The 24,585-nt window shown below is 39.1% G+C and overlaps 1 protein-coding gene across 7 annotated transcripts in view; it reads left to right on the forward strand.

Annotated features, from left to right (window-relative positions):
• Window positions 1–24,585, forward strand: part of ARAP2 (ArfGAP with RhoGAP domain, ankyrin repeat and PH domain 2) — a 795,317-nt gene that overhangs the window by 592,862 nt on the left and 177,870 nt on the right. For 3 of the 7 annotated variants that reach the window (XM_081527701.1, XM_081527974.1, XM_081528237.1), the window contains exon 1: window positions 17,046–17,384. The exons of 2 other annotated variants lie outside the window; for them this stretch is intronic. The gene's annotated coding sequence lies outside the window, so the exon portion shown is untranslated. Of the gene's footprint in view, window positions 1–17,045; window positions 17,410–17,666; window positions 17,747–24,585 lie in introns of those variants that run through there. 2 more of the 7 variants (XM_081528081.1, XM_081527881.1) reach the window with 2 other exon arrangements.

Consider the following 24,585-nt stretch of genomic DNA (forward strand, 5'->3'; position numbering starts at 1 on the left):
TTCAAAGCTTAGCAGCTGGGTCCATTAGTTCGTTATACTCTCAGCAGTCAGAGATCCAAGGGACACCTTCTCAGGGTGTCCAAAACAATGTACATATAATGGCCTCAATTTAGCTTGACCAGAGTTAATCATTCTACTTTCTATTTTTATCTGTTTAATCTATAATAATGACAATCACTTTTTGAATATTCACCAGGTGGCAGACATTATTAAAATCTTTACATGCATTCTGTCATTTCATTGTCACAAATACCCTGTTATTATTCCCGTCTTACAGAAGATTACTTAATGAGTTTCTTGCATGAACTGGCTGCAATGGACTACTACATCATCCTTATTAAATTGAGAAGTATGTTTCCTAGAATCCCCTCACCTATCTGGTCCCCCTACCAAAATAAGAACTTGCAAGACATTGGCAAATTGAAAGTGATGCCACAGACTTTACTCTGAAAGTTATTTTGCAGCCAGACAAGATAACAGATAGAAGAAGTTGTGATTCAATGGGTTGCAGCATTGTCTTAGTTCTCCTCTGCTCTAACAGTCGGTCTCCTAGCAGTTTACTGGCCCTGAATATCAAAGGTGGCCCCATGTATAACCAGAAACTCTTGGCTGCAGACCCACAGAAAGAACATTCCATAAAGCTCCCCAACGGGATCCCCTTTTATGGATCTATTTTAGTAATGGGATGTACATGGCTTCTTAGATTGACAGCTTGCTAACTTCTCTTCTCTTCTAAAGTTTCCCTTCCAGATTTTCACTTCCCCAGCTCCTCCCACAATTGCAAAGTGTAGTTCTTATAGTTAATTCCTTTTCCCAGAACATGTAGTGAGTCTCCTGCCGTGCCTGAACCTGGCCTGACAGAGTAACAGCAAAATAAATGAATGGGCAAGTGAGGCCTAGCCTAGGGATTGAGAGGTACACAGTGATGCTTCAGAGTCTAATATCCTGTGTTTTAGATTACAGGAAGCATGATCCATTTGTTTCAAATATCAAATACGCAAAAAGAAAATTTAACCAGAAGTTATTGAGATTAAAGTAATTCCCTTACAGTTTAAAGCTTCTCATTTGTAGTTTTCCAAGTGTTTTAACAGTATCTGTCATGTGGTGAATATCCAAAAAGTGATGATGATGATATTTTAGATAGATAAACATCCCACTGTTACACAGTGTGTGATATGTGCAGCAAAAATTTTGTCCACAAATTTAAATAAATATGAACACTTATATCTGGTTGAGATCCTAGATTTTTGTGTCCTAAAAAGCAAAGGATATCACCTTAATCAATAAAATTTAAAAGCAGGCATTATCTATCAGTCAAGCCCCTAATAGTAATTCATTTCTAATGTGTCTGATTGTTGTTTAGTTGCTAAGTCATGTCCAACTCTTTGCAACAGCATGGACTGTAGCCCACCATGCTTCTCTGTCTATGGGATTTCCCAGGCAAGAATATTGGAATGGGTTGCCACTTCCTCCTCCAGGGTATCTTCCTGACCCAAGGATTAAACCTGGGTCTCCTGCATTGGCACGTGGATTCTTTACCACTGAGCCACCTGTGAAGCCCTAATGTGTCTAAAGTTGCCTGTAAAATGTATCTTCAAGATACTGAATGGTGCTGATTTAATATTACTACATCAATATATAAAATTGAATGTTGAAAAATATCTTTCAAAAATGATGGCTTTGCCATAATTTATATGAAACTTTTTCCTGAGAATATTTTTACGAGACATTTTATCTTTTTTATACTTTTCAACTTTAATCTTGAACAATGAAAGTGAAAGTCACTCAGTCTGTCAGACTCTTTGCGACGCCATGGACTATACAGTCCATAGAATTCTCCAGGCCAGAATAGTGGAGTGGATAGCTGTTCCCTTCTCCAGGGGATCTTCCCAACCCGGGGATCGAACCCAGGTCTCCCTCATCAGAGGCGGATTCTTTACCAGCTGAACCACCAGGGAAGCCCAATTTTTAACAATAGACAATCAAATAAGGAAAAAATGTCACCATTTGTGTCGTCACACCAACCTGGGAAAAGGACATAGGTCCATAATTATAGTTGTACACCGTTCTTTTCTGTGCTTGCTCTATTGTGTTTTCGCCCCGATTTTATCCTTCCATATGCTTCTGTGTGGTAGTTTTGCCAGCTTGGTGTCCTATTTGGTTCTGCCAATAGGGGTCACTAGAGAGGATGGGAGGATGGGGCGGGAAAGGCAGAGACCTCCCTCCTCTTGCTTTTTCTCTGAGCACTGTCTGGCAGCAGTGATCTACCCCTAGACTGACTGTTTATTCCCAGTCCCTTTGGCACTTCCAGAATAAGTCCTATCACATGCCAAAGTGAAATCACATCAGCCACAGGGGACTCCTTATCAGAGGTTGAGCCTCCATTCCGTGAGGCCTCACCTCTAAGCTGCTACTCTGGCAACTTTTGTGTTTCCATTTTGTTTCCAGATCCTTGGGGGCAGTAGTTGCTTATCTTCATTAGCTCTTGAATTTACCCCAGTGTTCCCTTCTTGTTCTGAAGGCCTCCAAAGCCAACATCGTCATTCCTTGCATTAACTCTTCCTTGAAACTCTTGATGTGAATTGTTTTACTCATTGGACTCCGTCACAATCACTATCATATGGCTTCCAGCAAATAAAGGGGGCTTATATTTTCTTCCTTGCCTTTTCCTTCCCCTCAGCGATTTATGAGTGTTTCTAAGGTAAGTTGTAAATGTCATCAAGAAACATCCTCTCAGCTCCTGCGGGTTATATACAGTTTTTTCCTTCTTCTTCCCAGTTCCTTATGATATCTGCTGCTAATGCCTCTACAGCTACGAAACTTAGGTTCTGCTGACAGGCATTGAAGGTGAGGTCCTCCCTGAAGATCCAAATATGACTAACATTCTACTCATTCTGCCACTCACTCTACTGTGCCCACCCCTAGTTCTAAAAATACCCAGCGTAATATAGCTTCCATTCTCCTGGGCTGCTTTCTTTCATGTTACTTTTGTGCTGGGCTCTCAGTATCTCTTAAACGGGGGAACAGCTTTCACTTTTACAGTCTGTTTGATGGTACGTCCTTCCCTATGGCAGAAGTTTGAGTCATGGGGCTGAGCTGCAGGGCGGTCTGTGTCACTGATAGAGGAAACTGCTTAGAATTACCCACGTTCCCACAGAGGCAGAGTCCCAACCCCATGCCTGCCCTATTTCAGCCAGAGTGTCATCCGTTTTATCTCTTTTATTTTCATTTCCTCTGAAGATTTCATTTGCACAAAGGAGTCCTCTGCTACAAAAAGATTTTCAAAACTGCTAGCATAGAACCTCCAGATGTGCCCAGACGTATCTAAATTCAACGGTGAAAATACCTAAGTTTTAATCTAAGACCACTACTACAAATGTAAAAAATACTTGCATGGCCTGTGATTCTTAGGATTCAACATAAAAATTTCTTTCAAGTTTTAGAATTTTGAAAAAGAATAAATTTCTCCCTTATTTGTTGAAAAATATGTGTACATGATCTTCAAGGAAACTCAAGGCCTACATTCCTGGTAATTGTATTTGTGGGTCCAAAGAACTTACTAGAAAAAGTATAGTAGTTACATGTTGTGCTTTAGAGGATCCAGAGTATGAGAACTGCCATCAGTGAAAAAGATCATAAATCAGAACCCCTGGATTTCACTAAACAAAAGAAAATGAAGAAATGTGCTGAGCTTCAAAGATCTCTAAGAAAACATTGTACTTTTCATTAATATGCATTAGTTACAAAGTAAATGAAAATTGCACATGATAGGGATTTGAAAGCCATAAAATACTATCAAAAGAAAGCTGTGGATATTTGGAATGCTCTTCTCAATAAAAGTGAATACCTGGGAAGATATTTGAAAAGGTTTTTGAATAAGAAAGAAAAGGAATTGGGAAAAAAATTTAAAAGAAATCACAATTATATCAGTGGAAAGTATATGAAAACAAGATTTTTTCAAAATTGGCTTATTTCTAGCTTAGTGATATGGTAGTGTTTATTTGTTAAAACAAGCAAAATGTAGGAAAATTTTAGTCTTCAAACACTGAGCCATTTACTTCTGATATATATATATATATACGTATATATAATACATATTTATATATATGTATTTTTGGCAAATAACTTTAAAGAATTTCTTTGGAAGTTATATTGCTAGTTAAACTCGTTAAATTAGTTATAGGTCATAAGGGCATGTCAGTGAGATCTTTCGGAGCTTGTATGAGCATTTGCTACCATCCACAAATTTCCTAAATTAAATTTTTCTATAATATAGTACTGAACAACAACAACACAGTATAGAACTTAGGGATCTTTATTATGCTTTGGTTGTGAGTTGGATTGGATTCTGCTATTGATTTTTAAGTAAAAATCTTAACTTTACCCATAAGGACATCTTGTTTCATTTTCATTAAAAGGTAGGCTGAACTTTTTTTCAAGTCCATTTTCTGGAGCCTCTATAATTTTCTTTGAAGTTTTCTAAACTTCTTTCCAGTTTGAAGTCTATAGACCTGGAACATATGTCTAGAATGTATGCATGCTGGTAGCATTTTAAAGATTATTTCCTTAAACCATGTCCACCAAAAAATTCTTGATAATTTTGCTGCAGGAAGCAACAGTCAGTAATCTTCTTTGAGCATTATCTATCAGATACAGTTTCCCTAATTACACTGGATCAGCTTTTCTAAAAGTTCTGAAAATGTTTCCATAAACTAAAGGTGTTACACTAAAGATGTTTTTCTGATCAAATAAATTTAGGAAATGCTAAGTTGAACAAGGTTGAACAGGTTTCTTTCCTGCAGGAGTCCCATGAATACTTTAATAAGATAACATCTGTCATAAATCTCTAGGAGAGAGTATTGATTGATGTGTTTTCCAAATTTACTTGGTCGAGTAGCTTAAAACATTATTTAGACCTTTTGTGAAACTCTAGTTTGGAAATGTTAATTCTATGATTTGCTAGAGCGGGGCCTTGGACCACTGAATGGGCCTAACAGCAAGAAACTTCATTTTTTCTCAGGGCTTATCTAATTGCTCTGAATTCATCATATTAGTAATGTGGCTGGTGAATGATTTGCCTGGTAATTTTATTGACCAAACATATTTTTTCCCCTCACAAGTTATCATGAGTATTAAGATTCTCTTTAATGTTCAAAGTTGCTGCAAGGAACTTTGAAAACTGGAATTCAAAATGCATGCATCCCAGAAATCATAACTAAATTACAAATTTCATAAATTGTGCAGAAGAAATTTGAATCAAGACATTGTTGGCTCTATTATTGATATAATATTTAACAAGGTGTGTGAGGGAGTGGGTGGACTACTTTGAAGGCTTGGGTTGTTATTGTTTTGTATTGTTTAATGGGATGATTACAGTCTTGTACAGGCTTGTACCCAAGTCACACCTCTCTCAGTGAAAGATTTCCATCAATAACACAGAGATGAAAGCTGCCGTTAAAGTCTGTTATCCGGGCAAACCTTTGGCTAAGGATGCAAGAATCCATTTTAATAGCCTAGCTCCAGTCACTACTTAAACTAATAATACTCCAGGCCCAGAGGAGATGGCCTTATGTAGTATTTACAGTGAGCTAGGCCTATACATCTGACAGTGGTACTAAGCTTGTGTTCCAGCTCTACCTTTTATAAAGTGTGTGACTTTGATAAGTTACTTAAATTCTTAAACCTCTAAGTACCTCATCTATAAAATGACATCCAAGCTAATACTGAAATCCAATTCATAGGGTTGGTGTGAGGATTAAGAGAGAGGGTTTATATATTGAGATTGCATGTGTGTTGATAAAGATGACCCCAATAATAAAACATATTGTTGTTGTTCAGTTGTTAAGTTGTATCTAACTCTTTGCAACCCAATAGACTGCAGCATGTCAGGCTTCCCTGTCCTTTACTATCTCCTGGAGTTTGCTCAAACTCATATCCATTGTACATATAGGTAATATTTAATACATAGGTCCACCCACACATGCTCACATGCATGCACTCCTGCAAAAATGCAAGACCCCAGCCTTGTTGATGTAGTAGCATGTTCCTTTTGTCATTTATGTCTACCAAGTGATAACTTGGCCACAGGCTCTTGTACACTATTCTCATCATGTTAGTTGTGGCACATAACGTAGTTAGAGTTAGCTTTGAAGAAGGCAGCACAAGAGTTCACACAATTGCAGTGAGTGCCAGCTGTGTGTGAACCTTGCTAAAGGCTGTGGAGTGTCTGAGAGAAGTTTGAGGTAGGGACTGAGTCTTTTGAAAGAAAGAAACTCAATTAACCCATAAGAGGCTTAGGAGGGGATGTCAAAGGCTGCTGGCTGAGAGGACGTTATCTCCAACACCTCAGGAGCAGCAAGTAGAGTCCAGACTCCAGCAGCGGTTGAGGGTGAGGGGTGAAGTGGGTACAGAGTTGGGGAGAACTAGGAGAGAGAGAGCCAGAAAATTACAGCTGCGCCTACCATTTAAGAAACTACCCTTCCTCTCAATCTCCTTTTCCCCTTGACGTGAACCTTGATGGGTCTGATGGTACAGCTGGTGAAGTGAGGGGGTGGAAATCCTACCCTTCTGATCCTACCAACCACCCCAAGGAAGGCTTCCAGACCTGAAGCCAAATGGTGGGAAAGGGCGTGGTGACTGAGGACAATACGTTTTATAATAAATGAACAATACAGGAATTAATATGTTATGCTAGATCAGGCTGCACTTTTTTGTTACATTCACTAAATTGTTTTTGTTGTTGACACAGTTCAGAAAAATCTAAGGACCAGCCATATATTTCATTCAGGGGCAGGAGCAGAGTAAGTCCAAAAGCACACTTGGAAAGGGGTAATGGAAGAAAAACTCAAGTTCTTTATATATGTGTTCCTATTGAATTTAACTGGTTCAACAAAACGTTTACCTATCTGATGATTGTATAAATGTTTTGCTTTTTATTTAAAAGTGTTCTCTGCACTTATGAAGCTAATCTAATGAATTAACTTAGTGTCTTTTTTTTAATATTACTTTAGTAAAAAAATTGTCCCTACCTTTGGGTGTAAAGGCAAGTACTGCTTCCAGTGCAGTTTTATTTTCTTGTTTTTCTGAAGATGAATGAAAAACCAAAAAACCTTCCTTTTTTAGTGTCCTAGTAACTGTAATGAAAAAGCCAAGCATTCATGGCTGAATGAATGCATAAGTAGTAGTTCCTTTATAAGTGAAAGAAAGCAAGGTTCAGTCAAGCATGACAGCCATGGTCTCCTTAATATGCTTGCAAAACTACTGGGAAGACACAATGTATTCTGATTGCTAAACCAGGCTGAACTTGCAGTAGTGTGGGTATGAGTGTTTCCACAGGAAAAAATATAAAACCATTACACAGGATGCTACAGAAGCCATGTGGAGTGAAGGAAATGCAGACTTGAGAGTTGGGTCTTTGAAGGTCTGTGCACCTGCTGTGGAGCATAACTGAGATGGTATGTCATTTTTCACACAAAGAAAATGATCAAATGGCAGATAGACATCTTTTCTAAAAATGTGTTTTTTTAAAAAACTGAGAACACTACCTTTTCAGACAGATAAAACAGGATATTTGGATCTTATTTCCTAAAGTAAGAACAGCAGACGTGGATGGCACGGAAGTTACAGTCACCAGTATACACACAGAACATGAGGTCAGTGGTGAATGAACTTTTAAATCATATATTCATGTCTGGCACTGTTAAAGACAGAGAGAGTAACTTGGTTAGCAGCTTCATTCTACAATATACCAACACATTTTTATGAAGGGCTGAGACATTTTTTAACCTCTGCTCCCCTTCTACCATGTATTTTTAATTACTTGGTTTAGGAAAATATATTAAATTTGTTTATATGATACAAAAAATCCACCTCATAGTTAAAAATTTAAAAATTTCCTAACATTAGGATTCTACTATAGAAACTAGAAGGATAAATTGAATTGATTGTCCATTTTATTTCCCTAAACACAAAGATATCAATGACAAGTATCAAATAATGTTTGTAAATCCCTAAGAAAGCTGTGAATTAGTTGTTTCTATTTGTAAGTCCCAGTCTATAGATCGACATATAGTGTGGGTCCATCTCTACTCTGAAATCTATGTAGATTAGACTGTGCACTCTTTTTGGGTAGGTGGAATGTGAGAGTGACTAAAAGGATGATCCCTGTTAGAACATTGTTTTACTGAAAATACTCTTTTTGTCACTTTGGTTTTTCTTACAAAGCATTGTTTTCACCGCTTCAGGAGAGTCGGCTCTTGATGTCATCCCTCTAGCATGCTTCTGATCAAGGAAGTTATCTAAATGTGGGGAAACTGCATTAGAAGAAAAAAAGATAGTCCCTAGAATCATATAAATGTTCTATCAAATACTACATTTACAGTTTAACTTCTCTGCATCTTAATTTATATAGCTTATGTAAGAACATAGCAGTCATACATTTCATCAAGGGTCATTTTGAAGATTATATAAGGTAAGGGAATGATTACGTTCTCTCCTGCTTCAATCTTTTTGATGACTTCTGATCACCCTTCTGATAAAAATCCCCAAACCTGACAGGATTTATATAGTTATACATAATATACCTGCCTGTTCCTTCAAATTCATCTTGTCCTTTTTTCACCATCTAGCAGAAAGACCCTCTTTCATTTCCTCAAAAGTTCCTGATTTTTGCTGCCTCTGAGTTTTTACAAGTGCTCTTCTTGGTCTAGAACACACTTCTGTTCTCCCACACACACGCACAGCACACAAGCTGACTCCCACTCAGCTTGTGCTTCTCAGTTTAAACGTCACTTGTAAAGAGGAATCTTCTGATTTACCAATCAAAACCATTCCTTCCTTCCCCTTATTATTCTCTTGCATAGAATCTCATTCGTTCCCAAAGCCACAAATGTTGGGGTACTTTGAAATGGCTGAAAAGATAGAAATCAGGCAGATAAGGAATCAAATATTACTTTTATTTCCCTTTGACAGCATGCCAGGCTGTGGAAGCTATGGATACATTCAAACCTCCCATAGGTTTTACAGTTTGGAAGAGCAACACACTCTTTTTGTCACTTGGCTCCCTGTGAGAAAGAGGCAATGAAAGAGCAGGGCTCATATGGCCATTTTCCCCTTCCCAAAACACTGAATAGATAAGTCACTACAGGTCATAGAGCAGAGTGCATCTGTGGTGGGGAGAGGGAACTAGGAGGGTTAGAAACTCTTTAAATAAGAAGGAAAGATTGGGAATAGGGGGAAAGCATTTCCTGTATTCTCAACTAAAATGTGTTAATATGAACCACATGCAATGACCATTTCTGAGGTTAAATATAGACAAATATCAGTAAGTTCACATGGTTTAAATAAAATCATACATGTACAAACAGTATACACATGTAAATATATAAATACAGTATATATATGTGTTGATATACTAGTAGTATATGTAATATCTATATACATAGTATACTGCACCATGAAAGTGAAAGTGAAAGTTGCTCAGTCATGTCCGACTCTTTGCTACCCAATGGACTGTAGCCTCCCAGGCTCTTCTGTCCATGGAATTCTCCAGGCCAGAATCCTGGAGTGGGTAGCTGTTCCCCTCTGCAGGGGATCTTCCCAGCCCAGGGATCAAACCCAGGTCCATACTGTACTATCTATCTATCTATCTATCTATCTATCTATCTATCTATCTATTTGTGTGATTTTTTGGGTAATATCTTCCCCTGTTATCATGTTGTAACCTTCAGGAAGATAGTGACATAAATCTACTTTATCTCTCCATCTCTGTGACTCATCATATCTTATTGGCCAACCCAATACAAAATTTAGTTCAATGAATAATAGTTACAAAGTATTTAACATGGTATTTGACTTATTTTAAGAACTCAACAGATGTTAGCTATTATGATGATAACACTGGTTGCTGCTTCTGCTGGTAAAACATTCTTAATGTGTTGGGTATTGACTTTTGAGCTGGGTTCTATATTTCTAAGATTTCTACTTCAGAAATCCATAAGCGTTCCTTGAGGCTCACTCAAATAGTGTGTCTTTCACTGGTCATGATTTCAGGCAATATCCCATAGTTGCAATTTGCACAGCTCCTAAGTAACAACCAAGGAGAACTAGGGTGAGGAGAAAACTACAGCAAATTAGGGAGTGTATTCCTGTCCAAAAATGGCAGCCAGTTTTCCAATCTGTTCACACTTGCTTTGTGGGAATGTGAATTCAGCATTATCAGACACACTGATTTTTCAAGAGAAGCTAAAAATTCATATTTTAATGTAAACTCTTCTAAATTTGAGTAACTAAATACTGTTAAATTCTATGTACTTTGAAAGCTACTCGGACTTCATGTTTTCCATGTGCAGCAAGTTTGTGACCTCTGCTTTTGTGATTGTGAATTGTGGTATGAGGTCGCACCGATCCTTTTCTTGATTTAAATTTGCCCTTTACATGATTGTTAGTCTGTGCTTTTCAAATTGGTTTTGTAACAGTTAATTTGCTTTATAAGAGATCTATTTTTAGCTGTTGCTTGTGTATTTCTACCTATTTTGCAAATCCCTCCCCACTTTTTTTTCTTATGTCAGAAGAACTCTCAAGGTTAATTATTTATTATAAGGGAAGCATTTTTAGCACAAAGGGGCAAAATGAAACTATACAGTATTTCAAGCTATAGCATGAAGAAATAAATTTTGTGACGTGTTTAGTAAACACTTTCAGAAATGAGGAAAATTGACACAACAAAGTGAAAGCAATGATTTTACTCTCAGCTGATGTATTTCCTGTGCAAATATACTGAGTCATAGTTAGGATTTCTGGACTTCCCAACACTGATTTTTCCTTAAGAAATTATTTTCCATATAAAAATAAAATTAGATGTTTATGTTAGCAGTGGTAGAAACTACTGGATATCTGCAACTCTAAAATGTAATCTACTTTTGGATATGTGATTATTTTCTATACCACAAGAAAAAAACTCACTATTAAACTATGATATAACACTGTTCATTTAGAATTTATATGAAGTATATAAATATGCATATATATGTATATGAAAATGCTTTTTGAGAATTATTTAGACATAGATTTTTATCAAATCTCATACTCCCATTTCTTTGCCTTTTCACAAAGAAAGCTAATATAATCTCTTTGATGACATTTCATATGACAGTTAAACTCAACATGTGTAGCACTGTCAATGCAAGTAACTTCAATGAAGTGAGGACAAAATAAGCATCTATGATCAAGTTCACGAACATGTAGGCAATGACAACTATACTTTGACTATTGTTAGCCAACAGCAATTCATTTTAAGGTGAATTTAAATTTCAAAAGTAGTAAAGTGTTAAAATATGTGTATCTGTATCAATGAAATGGGCTTCCCAGGTGGTACAATGGTAAAGAATCTGCTTGCCAATGCAGGGGACAGCAAGAGATGCAGGTTCAATCCCTGGGCAAGGAAGATTCCCCTGGAGTAGGAAATGGCTACCCACTCCAGAATTCTTGCCTGGAAAATTCCACAGACAGAGGAGCCTGGGGGTTACAGTTCATGGGGTCACAAAGAGTTGGATATGACTGAGCACATCAATGAAATACAAAATGAAATTTTCATATAAAAGTAGTATTTCAGAAACTCATTTAGGCTCTGTTCTAATGGTGACTCAGATAGTATAGAATCTTCCCACAATGCAGGAGACATGGGTTCTAACCCTGGGTTGGTAAGATCCTTTGGAGTAGGAAATGGCAATATCCTCCAGTATGCTTGCCTGAATAATTCCATGGAAAGAGAAGCCTGGTGGGCTACAGTCCATGGGGTCACAAAGAGTTGGACACAACTGAGCAACTAACACAATAATTCCTAGAGCCTAAATGAGTTTCTGAAATATTACTTTCATATGAAAATTTATGTTCACTTTTTTCTTGACATTATTAGTGGTTTCTGAAAAATATACTTTAAAATAAATTATTTCCACAATACCATCAACTTTTAGTCAATAATTGAATTGATTGAATATTTCACACTGCTCTTTTGTCTACCTTACAGTAGATATCCACTCAAGTTATTCCCTTGTGGTGAGAAAGAGTTAAGAACAACTTTCAAAGCAACTCTTAAAACTTGTAACAAAGTACTGAAAAAAGTCAACCTAATGAATATATACTCTTTTCAGTTTAATAAAACATTTATCTAAAGCTTTATGGTAAGTACTTCAGAGAATTCAAATAACAAGATTCTAAGTATCCATAATGCAAGGCAGACTGACAAGAATAAAGAGGTTATGTTACTTCAGGAATACAAACAGTAATAAGAAAAACTCAATATCCACAAGGCAAACCCTACTGATAAAGACTCTCCAATAGCAGTTAAGAGAAAGGACAATGGGAAAACCCAAGAGAGAGTATTGTATATGTCTGAATATATGGTATATCATTTTCCCCCCAAAATTAGGCATCAGAAAGAAAGGTCCTTATGGTAAGCTTTCTTTGAGGCATCCTAGCAGAATGCTTAAGGCATAAGTTTTGAATCCACATTAGTTGAGTTCAAATACTTTCTTCCTTATTTACTATTTGTGGGCTCTTAGATGGAATAATCTTTCTGTGTCTTGATTTCTTCACTGGCTAAAAAGAAAAAAAAAGCAGATAATGAGAGTTGGACAGTGAAGAAAGCTGAGTGCGGAAGAATTGATGCTTTTGAACTGTGGTGTTGGAGAAGACTCTTGAGAGTCCCTTGGACTGCAAGGAGATCCAACCAGTCCATCCTAAAGGAGATCAGTCCTGGGTGTTCATTGGAAGGACTGATGTTGAAGCTGAAACTCCAATACTTTGGCCACCTCATGCGAAGAGTTGACTCATTGGAAAAGATCCTAATGCTGGGAAGGTTTGGGGGCAGGAGGAGAAGGGGACGACAGAGGATGAGATGGTTGGATGGCATCACCGACTTGATGGACATGGGTTTGGGTAGACTCCGGGACTTGGTATGGATAGGGAGCCTGGCGTGCTGCGATTCATGGGGTCACAAAGAGTCGGACACGACTGAGCGACTGAACTGAACTGAACTGAATGATAGTATCTACCCTACACCGGTTGAGAGAATTGAGTTCATAATGCGTAACAATGCTTGGTTCATGGAACCTGTGTATCACAGAATCTCCACCTGCTTGCAATTATTGTTCATTAATCTGAACTGCAAACTACAGACCTGCAGGAGTGGGGGATGGGGAGCGCAGCCTGAAATATCCTCAATCAATCCTAGTTTAGGATAGACACAAAGGCCATCCGATAAACTTGGTTAAAAGGAGGTGAAGATATTTAAAACAAATTAAGGAATTATTTTAGGGGTGTGACCTCACAGTTTTAAGTGTACCATGTTAGTGCAAGCATCCTTTTAACACCACTCAAAAAAAAAAAAAAAAAAAACGGATAGAGATCATTAGCATATGTATTTTGGATAAATGAGAAAAAACAACTTCTTAATATAAAGCAAGTAGGAACTTTTGGTTTGCAATGAAATTCTCAATGGCAAGATCATAAAAGGTTTCAGAAAATTAGGTACCTTCAAAAATTTAGATAGAAATGGAAATAATATTCTCTGAAAACAAAACACTTGTGATTCAAAGTGAGGGTCTGGTGATGAAGTCACTGACATCAAAGTTCCAAGTAAAATTTGAATAAGATTATTTCATAAAATATGAGTGGAAAAGGCAGTATATATACTGTAATGTATCATTTTATTTTCATGAATAATTTATCTAAAATGATGAATTAAATATTATAAGTAGACATGTCTATTTTTATCTACATTCCTAAAATTTTATGTTTGGCAAAACACTAGATTTTCCTTTATAGAAAAATGGAGGGATTACTTTAAATTCTGTCAATAATTCTGGGTATCAGAGATTTGGAAAGGCTTTAGAGGGAGGTGGTGTTTGAAGCTAGTCTTGAAGAAAAATTGGAGAAAGGGTAGAATTAATTGTATTGAGAGATGACTATTTTTTCGGTGCCATAGATATGTAATCAGGGTTTACAGATGGTTGAATTGAGGCTCAGATAAGTTGAATTTGCTCAAAATGCCACAACCTACACTGATCAGGCTTCATTTTGAGCACAGACCTTTGCAATATCAGCACTGCGTGCTTCCTGAAACAGGCAATCCATTGCAGCGGATGGTTCCTGGAGAAGACTGGACTGGAATTCTCTCTGCCTTATGGCATAATTGGTGTAAATCACTCGACATCGTTTTCTTAAGTTTCCTTTCTTATAGTGGGGATAATAACACTATCTCTTCAAAGAGTTGTTGGGATAATTAAATGAGCTTTTTGCAAGTAAAATGCTGGGAATAGAAACTGGCACAGAAACACTCTATGGGTGTTAGCCTTGATGATGTAAGGAAAAGGCGGAGGAGAGGAGGATGGTTTCCACTCTCTCCAACTGCCGCCTTCAGAAGCAGAGTGCATTCTGGGTAGAAGAGATGGGTGGAGCAGAGACACAAAATCTGGCAAGGGCAGAGCTATGCTTGCTCTCCCTCTGAAAATGGAGGAAATAAAAGTTGGAATGGGTCATTTTGGAAAACAATATAGAAATAAAAAGATATATTCCAAATACATATTTGGAATAAATAAACAGATGGAAATTAACTGGTATTATATAGTAGAATGGCCTTGACAGTCAACAGATTTTTCATACTTCAATTTTCACAGTTACTTTTCCTGCATACTTTTCTCCCTGAATGCCTAACTATGAGGGCTGCTACATATCAATACATTATGCATAGGCCATAATAGAGCCTAGAAGTGTTTGATTTATCCATTATTTACTACTTAAACTAAGTCTCAATCCTTTGTAAAATTGGAAAAAGAATTCCAACTCATGGAGTTGTATAAACACAACATATATGCTAGGTTTTTGGCTAGAACCTGGTATGATTAGTGAACAGTTAATAAAAGATTTTGCCTTATTGCTTCAGCCATCTTTTATTTTCCTTCATATATTAAGGTTCTTAAAATCAGCAAACACCTTATAACCAATGTATACTTTCAGTAAGGGAGTACTGCTTTTCTTTCACTTCCCAGAGCTATTATTGAATCATCGGTGTGCCTTACAGCTTTTAACTTGATTTCTTCTCAGAGAAGACTGTAAATCTGGGGGTCTCACTGTGTTTGCTAATCACTGTAGTTACAATTTTGTTTATTGAAAACAAAACTATATTGTTTAAAATAAAAATTTTGAACAATAAATGACTGAATGATAATCGAGGAACTAAGATATTGTTACAAAATGCACGAAGTCTCAATTATTTTGTAAAATCTACCGAGAGAAATAATTTGAGGACTCAGTGTTCCAGTAACAGTGCTTGCCTTACTGAGACATACCATAACTGATGTAAGATTTTTTGTTTATTTATAACCCACCTTGCTCAGAAAAGGATTTAAGATGGCTTACAAAGATAAAAATAAATGACAAGTATGTGAGAACTATGAGGGAGAGGGAAAATAAAGCCCACAAAGAGGATGGACTTAACAGGAAGTCAAAAAGAGCCACAAAAATAAAATTCTACAGAAATCCAAAAAAAAAAAAGACAATTTTTGAGGTTTGGAAAATGTCGAGAGAACTTTCCTGGTGAAAATAGGTCTTGCTTTAAAGTATTTAGTTCAAAAGAAACTGGAGATTTGCTGTCTCTGGAGCATGCTTGCCACAGCTGCCTCAGAGTCTCCCAGGGCAGGAAGGTGCTTTTTGATGGGCAGATTTTTCGCTGAAGGTGAAGCCTCTCAAGGACCTGGGCTCCTGGGAAGCCTCCCACGCTCCAGACTTCACCAATTATTTCATTTTCATAATAAGCTCAGCACTTTCCCTAATTGTTTTACTTTCACCAACACGAACAGGAGAAAGGTAAGGACATTTCATCTTTTAAGGGAGAGAATTTCAGGTACAGTCTGTACAAAGATGTTAACTAAAATATAAAAATAAGGAGCTTGCCCTTAAAGTCACTAGCAAGCGAGTAGATTTTACGGACACTTAAGTATCGATATTCCGGGGCGCACAAAGGTTTTTCTGTTTGAATTCCCGTGTCGTCTTGCTGCCTTATTGTTACATCCAAGAGGAGAGTGTCAAGGTCCAAGTCTAAGGGGAAGTGTCTTTCCGGGATCTAACAATCTCAGATGCCAGGACTAGAGCAGGGTTCTCCCTCCCCTCGGAGGGGTGGAGACAAGCAGGGGGGGATTTAAAACATCTGTGACCAGGCTGTATTAGTTCAGATCTAAGTTGAAAATCCACTGCGCCCCTTAAAGTTATGACTACTTGGGCAAGTTGCTCTCCACCGCAAACTCCGCAACTAGAAAGTGGAAATACTTGTCCTTCCCTCACAGAGACAACTAGAAGGAGAATCCGATATAATGGGTCGAGCCTAATCAGCACTGAGCTTGGTAAATAGATTCCCGGGCCCACTGAGTGCAACTTTACGCAGAAGCAGCTTGGGAAAACGAGCGCCCTAGATGAGTCAAGTTTGGGAAACGCTGAGGCAACCTGGAAACTTCTTAGTAGAGTAATACTAATAATCAGTGGTGCTGAGGTTCCGCCCACTTGACAACCCACCCATCCGTGAGCACCGACCAACCAAAAGGCCGGCCTGAGCCGGGGTAGGGTCACCGGCATCTCTCCGGGGAGGGCTATGCCCTCGCCGCTTTGGGCTGCGGGACGCGTCCTCGCAGCTTTACCAACCCCACCGGCTCGGGAGCCTTGGGGCCGAGGTGCGCCAGGTGGCGAGGGTGCCAGGCGCGGCCAAGTCGGGGCGGACTGAGTCAGACGCCCAACTATGTTGCGGAACCAGGGCGGCCGGCTCGGCTGCCCCCGCCGCTGAGCCTCGCTGCCCCCACGCCTGGCGGCTCTCTCCGCCCCCGCGGGCCGGGAGGAAGCGGCCGAGGCGCGGCGCCGGAGCACCTGGGCAGGGCGCGGGCGGCGGGCGCGGCGCTTCCGGAGCTGCGCGCGGGCTCGCGCTCCCCGCCTCCAGGTGCGGCGGCCGAGGCGTGCTGGCCCGAGTGACAGCGCCGCCCGCGCGGCCGCCTCCTGGCTGCAGACGCCGTGCGGGCAGCCGGCGGGGAGGGAAGCAGGAGGCCCCGCGCCTGGGACAGACGGGTGAGGACTGGTCGAGCCGGGCCGCGAAAGAAGCCGGCAACCGGGCTCCCCCGCCCGCCTCGCCTCCCCAGCTCCGCTGCCCGGGCGCAAAGCGAGTCCAGGGGACTGCGGTGGGCTGGGTGGCGGGGCCGGGGTCGGGAGTGAGGACCTTCTCATCTGAGCCGCGGCTTTCCGGCACCTCTCTGGGTAAATTTCCAGAGCGCCAAGTGTTCGGCTCCGGTTTCTACCGCTTGGATTTCGCTCCCGCATGTGGGCGTCTAAAAGGAAACTAGAAGCTGGTAAGTGATACAAAAACTCTACTTAGTAATGGGATTGGACTCAAGAGTGGGAAGAGCTGGATAGACAGCCAGACCCCTTCCTCGAAAAGGAGCTGCCCTTCAGTGAGTTTCAGGCAGCAGTTAATTACTCGGTAGAGATAATGAGTTTGCTCGGATCCCTGTGCTCCCCCGCACCGTACTTGTTCTACACTTTGAGACCGCAGGCCTGTTAATTAACTTTAATTACAATCATTTGGCCTCCACCTGCCTGAACCTAACCTCATACTCGAAAACTGTCGACAGGGAGTTTACCAGATTGATTTTCTCGTTGACGTTTGGAGACAGGCCTCCTGGGAGAATGGGTGCCCGTCTCATTAAACGAGGTAGGTTCATCCTTCTTAACGTTCGCTTCACCTCCTTGCGGCGATCTGGAGTAATTTTGATTGGGGGGAAGTCTTTGTGAAAATATATTGTGAACTATAACCTTTGATAATTAGAGGCAAATTAGAAGCTAGTTTGTTTGGAATAACGACATTTTAGGCTGTTGCAAGTTTGTATGGTGATAGCAACTTTTTTTCTTTTGCAAGGGTGTCCTTGAAGTAGTCTGCTTAGTGGAATATATCCTTTTGGTTTAAAAAAAAGTACCGAAAAAAAAGCTATTTTTAAAAGTACATATAATCGGATGTCATTGTGATTACCAAGAATAGTGTTGTACTTACAAGCTCAGTATTGATTTCTCCCGCACTTAAGCACTCTTCCCCCGCATGAGTTTACTGGAACATTGCCCGTAAGTAATTGGAAGTGAAGTTATGACTATTTTAAAAAGGAAGGTAACTTTTTTAAGGGGAAAAGAGAAATACTTCTAAACTTATACTTGTGACTTCCATACACTTACAAGAGAAATATTGAGGGGAAAATTCTCATGACCTTCCACTGTTTAACAGTGTTTTAAAAAGAAAGAAAAAGTAAAATGGGTCATGGAACTAGGCTAGAGCCTAAAGTGGAAATATCTCCCTGGCTACTTTTCAGCCAGATGTTTAACAAATACACACTTAAGGTGGGTCTTAAGACCCACCAAGAGTGTTCTATATAGACTTGATTTGTCAGTACCCAAAGATTTGTTTAAATTAAAATATACCTAGAGGGGAAGTCAAATGACTTGTTAAAACTTATTGATGTGGGTGGGTGTGTTTGTATTTTTTTCCTTCCTCCATAAGTCAGATTTTATATGGATAGTCCATGAAAGGAGAAACTGGTACATTTAAAAACAAATATGTATTTTTTTTCATTTTTCCTATGTCTCTTGAATATTAAATTTTTTTAATGAAAGTTTCTTTGAATTCTATAGTGCTTCTTTTTTCAAAAGTTTCTCACATATGATTTCATTTAATCCCATAATAGCCTCTTTTTTCCCCCCACTTACCCCCACATTGCCCCTCCCCCCTTCCTTCTCCACACTGGTGATCAGTAGTTTGTTCTCTGTATTGTCTGTGTGTCTGCTTCTAGAAACAAATTTCTTAACCATCTCATATCACTGCAGTTTGAGCCTTCTAGACAGAGTACTTTTCAATTCTGCCACTTATTGTGATTAAGTAGAGGAGTAAGAGGCTTCCCTGATGGCTTAGACCGTAAAGAATCTGCCTGTAATTAAGGAGACCTGGGTTTGATGCCTGGATCAGGAAGATCCCCTGGAGGAGGGCACAGCAACCCACTCCCATTCTTGCCTGGGAAATCCCTTGGACAGAGGAGCCTGTCAGCCTAGGGTCCATACGGTGGCAAAGAGTCGGACAGGACTGAAGCGACTTAGCAGCAGCATAGGACTAAGATTATAATGAATTGCAGTTTTCTTAGAAGAAAGTCTTAAACTAGCACCATAAGACTGTAAAGTTTTAGAAACGGGCTTAGAACTCTGTGTTGTAAATGTCATGATATTTGGGAAGTTTTCTGTTTTTGCTGTTTCTTTCTATCCCACCTCTTAGCAACTTTGAGAAAGTTCAGTGAAAGATGCTATAAAAATGCTACTTATGAATGAGTAGCATTGCTTTTAAGAAGAAATTATTTTAGTGTTTTCTTTTAGCAAGTTATTTTTTTTCTTTCTTGTTTGTTGAATTGTTTATTGAATCCAGTCTTTGCACTTTCTAAAGCGAGGAATTTTGGGAATTTTCCGGAAAATACTAGGTAAAGAACATTTTATTAATGTTGTAAATATTTCTTAGCTTTGATCAAATGTGATTGAGAGACTGGAGGCTATGAGATGTCTTCTCATCTGCTTGATTGCCTAAAGACATCTCCCTCATTGCCCCGCTTTTTGGCAATGACTGCTGTCTCCACATGCTACATTCCCATACATCTTGAAATTCCCCTCTGTAGCTCCTTCACTGATCATTCCATCCTCAGAGTTCTGAATTGCTGTATATTTCAATTATGTTTATGGAGTCAGTTTGAAGTTTTCAGAGTTCCTTGAAATTCTTGAAAGATGGTGGTGCTACTTCTCTATGTAATTATACATAAAACAGTACTTAAAATATGAACCATGTGAAAGTCAAGCTCATAAGATTTAAGTTTTCTCATCATGACTCTTTAAGTGTTTTTATTGGGTACATTTGAGTCTTCCAATTTTGGTGTTCCTCTTTTACTGGCTCTTACTGACTTATAAAGAACTGTCCATATGCATGTCATTTTCCCTTGATTTAATACACTCCTTTAGATTTTAAATTCCTGGAGAGAAGACATTGCATTTTCACTTTCTTTTTACTACTATATATATATATATATACACACATACCATTGTTCAGTCACTAAGTTGTGTCTGACTCTTTGTGACCCCATGAATGGCAGCACACCAGTCTTCCCTGTCCTTCACTATCTCCCTGAGTTTGCTCAAACTCATGTCCCCCAAGTTGGTGATGTCATCCAACCATCTCATCCTCTATCATCCCCTTCTCCTCTTGCCCTCAGTCTTTCCAAGCATCAGGTTCTTTTCCTATGAGTCGGCTCTTTGCATCAGGTGGCCAAAGTATTGGTGCTTCAGCATCAGTCCTTCCAATGAATATTCAGGGTTGATTTCCTTTAGGAAATCTGGTTTGATCTCCTTGCAGTCCAAGGGACTCTAAAGAGTCCCTTGAGAGTCTCAAGAGTCTTCTCCAACTTCACAGTTTGAAAGCACCAATTTGGATGCTCAGGCTTCTTTATGGTGCAACTCACATCCATACGTGACTACTGGAAAAACCATAGCTTTGTCCACATGGACCTTTGTTGGCAAGTGATGTCTCGGCTTTTTTACACTTCCTAGGCTTGTCATAACTTTTCTTCCAAGGAGCAAGTGTTTTTTTAATTTCATGGCTGCAATCACCATCCACAGTAATTTTGGAGCCCAAGAAAATGAAATCTGTCACTGCTTCCACTTTTTCCCCATCTATTTGCCATGAAGTGATGGGACTGGATGCTATGATCTTCCTTTTCTGAATACTGAGTTTTCAGCTAGCTTTTTCACTCTCCTCTTTTACCCTCATCAAGAGGCTCTTTAGTTTCTCTTCACTTTCTGCCATTAAAGTGGTATCATCTGCATGTCTGAGGTTGTTGATATTTCTCCCGGCAATCTTGATTCCAGCTTGTGAATCATCCAACCTGGCATTTCACATGATGTACTCTGCATAGAAGTTAAATAAGCAGGGTGACAATATACAGCCTTGATGTTCTGCTTTCCCAATTTTGAACCAGTCCGTTGTTCCATGTCTCCTTCTAACTGCTGCTTCTTGACCTGCATACAGGTTTCTCAGGAGACAGGTAAGGTGCTCTGGTATTCCCATCTCTTTAAAGAATTTTCCGAAGTTTGTTGTGATCCATACAGTTAAAGTCTTTAACGTGGTCAATGAAGCAGAAATAGGTTAAAAAAAAAAATTCCTTTGCTTTTTCTGTGATCCAGGGGATGTTGGCAATATGATCTTTGGTTCCTCTACCTTTTCTAAATCCAGCAGGTACATCTGGAAGTTTTCGGTTCATGTACTCCTGAAGCCTAACTTGAAGGATTTTGAGCATAATCTTGCTTTCATGAGAAATGAGTACAATTGTACAGTAATTTGAACATTCTTTGTCCTGTGGCCACTGCTGAGTTTTCCAAATTTGCTGGCATCTTGAATGCAGCACTTTAACAACATCAGCTTTCAGGATTAAAATACATATGTAAATATACACACAATAGCACTATTCTCAAAGGAGATGATAGGTGTTATCTTGAACTGCAAATGTTTCTCCCTGTTATGTTATCTTGGAGAGAGTAGTTAGCGATCCTTAAATATTTATTTAATGAATAAATGTTAATAAATGAGTCAATCAGTTAAGAGACACTTGCTAAGATGTTCTCTTACCTAAGAAAAGAGAGACTTAGATAATTACAGAGCCAATAGGAACAAGCCCTCAAATTCAGCTGGAAAAGAGGTCAGAGTGCTATTTATAAATGCTGAGAGAGGAAACCATTCACAGTGGGCTATTTTGAAACATCTGGTTGTTAGTCAAAAACTGTGACTCAAATTCAGAGAAATAGTGGAGAATACATCCGGTACATTTGTATCCAAATTTAAAAACTGATACATAAAAGTGCATGTATCATAAGTGTACATTTTAAAATCTTTTTATGGAAGTATAATGTCATGCAATTTTTTATCTCAGCCAATTAAACATTAAAGGTATGTTCAATGTAGCATGAAATAGAATCCTGAAGAATATGTATCTAGTCGTGCTTATATCAAAAATCCTAAAGGGTCTGAGTGTCCTTTCAGCTGCCAGGACACAGATGTGGGTAGGAGGGAGCTGGCATGAGCAGGTTTCAGGGGCACTCAGGTAGGTGTCCTCCACTGCATTGTGGGCTTTGGTTTGTTATGACTTTACCCCCATTCCTGCTCTTGTAGGAACTTGGGAAAATGCTTGCCTAAGAACTGTGGCCCCGCTTTAAAGATCTCTGAATTAAAAATTAAACAAGTCTCAAACATCAGCCAATTAACTTAAAATCTGGATAGACAGTTTGAAAGAGAAGGAACTTACTGAAGCTAAGGAGTGTTTTAAGCCACATAACTTTTTGGGATGTTATCGAAACACCTAAACCCAGGTACTACTTAGGCTAATAATAAACTCATACAAAGTAAAGGAACAGTCACTACTGGCCTTCACTGGCTGTGAAATGGATATTCTTGATTTTGAAAGAGTTGTGTCTTTCAGATTGCACAGAAAATAAAATAATCAAAGCATGACTTAGAACAGTCTTTTCTCCTTGATCCAAGCTGTGGAAGGCTTTTGCCTGGAGCCTGGCTATTTTCATCTCAAATCTCTGTTACTCTCCATCCAGCAGCCACTAATTAAGTGCTTGTTGCTTGCCAGGAATTAAGACCTTTTATGCATATTTACTCATTTCATCCTCAAAAGAGTCTTGTGAGGTTGGCATTTATCGTCACTGCTTACAGATGACCACAGTGTGTCTCAGAAAAATAAAGGAACTTTCCCAAGTTCACGCAGGTATTACACAGCAGAGCTATGATCACTGGACATCACTGTGCTTGTCTCCCAAGTCTAAAGTCTTCAGGTAAAAATCTTCATTCTCACTACTATAGCCACATCTATAGTTTACTAAATTAATGAAACTGTTGACTGCTGTGTGAGGTGCTTTGTAGGTTTATTAGAAGAATAATTGATGGTGCTAATTGAAAGGAATGTAATTTTATGAAGCAGGCAGGAGAATACCAATCACACCAAGTGCAGTAATACAGTATAAATATGACCAACTACAATGTTACATACCACAGATGAATTAATCAACCAGCATTTTTTGTACACTTATAATTCATGTCAGGTGCTTTTCTATATGCCTTATGTATTTGACTTGTTTAATTCTAGCAGAAATCCTAGCAGATATTTTATCTTCATTTTATAGACAAGGAAACTGAGCTTCAGGGAAGTTAACTAACTCCAGGGACATAGAAAACAAGTGGGAAAGGCTGGGTTGGAGTTCAGGCAGCCTGACTCGAGAGTACTGCGCTTTGTGTACTGTGGCCTGATTATCTCCAACAATTAAAAGTAAATGACTTTAGGCTTCCGTGTTTACTTACTTACATGGACACATATGCTCACAGCTGCAAAAGCTTACATAAACTTGAGTTCGCAAGGGATGGTATATTTCAGCAGCATTTCCCTAGAGACTCTAAATGCTTATGCATAGTAGAACAGTCAAATGAGAGGGAAAATAGGAAGTCCTTGATCTCTTCCTACTGTTAAATCAATTGCATAGCTATTAGGAGGCATCACAGTTAACAGCACAGGTTGTAGAGGCTGACTCTTGGAATTCTGAAACTTATCCACTGTTTTCCTGCTGTTTGGCTTTGGGCATGGGGCTTTCCTCCCAAGGCAACTGTGAGGATTAAATGAGATCCTATACTGTTGGTTTGTAATCACGCCACAGATGTTGGCTGTTAACATTAGCAATAGAAGTCTGAAAGAGAATGAAAGAGGATGGATGTGTTTTGATGAAGGGGAAAGAGGGCTCAATGTAGAGAATCTGGGGCAGTGGAGGAAAGAGCCTGTGGATGACCACAGTTTAGAGTTGAGGGAACTGGGCTTTCTGTAAGGGGTTAAATGGGGGCAGTGTTATCACAAGATAAGGTAGGTGACCAATGGTAGGGGAGAGGCATACTAAATGACCAACCAATTTGACACCAAGGATGAAAGACTTAGACTAGAACAGTAGAATTCTTGATCTCTGACCTTTTGTAATTTGCCCTATACGATGGGATAGAGTAATGACAACAAGTGTGCTTTCTCAAAACCACTTCCTCTTCTGCATGGTTGTGGGGAGCAGAGTGGAACGATTTGTCTTTATGACTATGTGGAGTTAACATCTTAGTATTAAACAATAAGTTTGTTTGATGTGAAATACAATATAGTCCTTCTTGTGACTATATTCTGTACTGAAGCAAAAGTAGAATTCTATTAAGACCTGTAGCCTGAGCTCACTAGTTCAGTGTGTTATTTATATGGAGCTCCCAAAGTTTGTAAGAGGTTAGCTATTTCTCCACATAAATAACTTGAAATCAGGGACACTTCCTTTCATCTATAGTGCCAGGTATCCTTTGGGGATAGCTGATTAGCTCTGGAGATTTGAAGGAGTAAAAATTGTGCCTGAGGTTTCTATCTTGGGTATCATTATGCTTGCTAAGTCACTTCAGTCGTGTACGAC

The sequence above is a fragment of the Giraffa tippelskirchi genome, chromosome 1 (assembly GCF_054371585.1).
Source record: "Giraffa tippelskirchi isolate mGirTip1 chromosome 1, T2T-mGirTip1v1.2.pri, whole genome shotgun sequence".
Taxonomy (NCBI): Eukaryota; Metazoa; Chordata; class Mammalia; order Artiodactyla; family Giraffidae; genus Giraffa; species Giraffa tippelskirchi.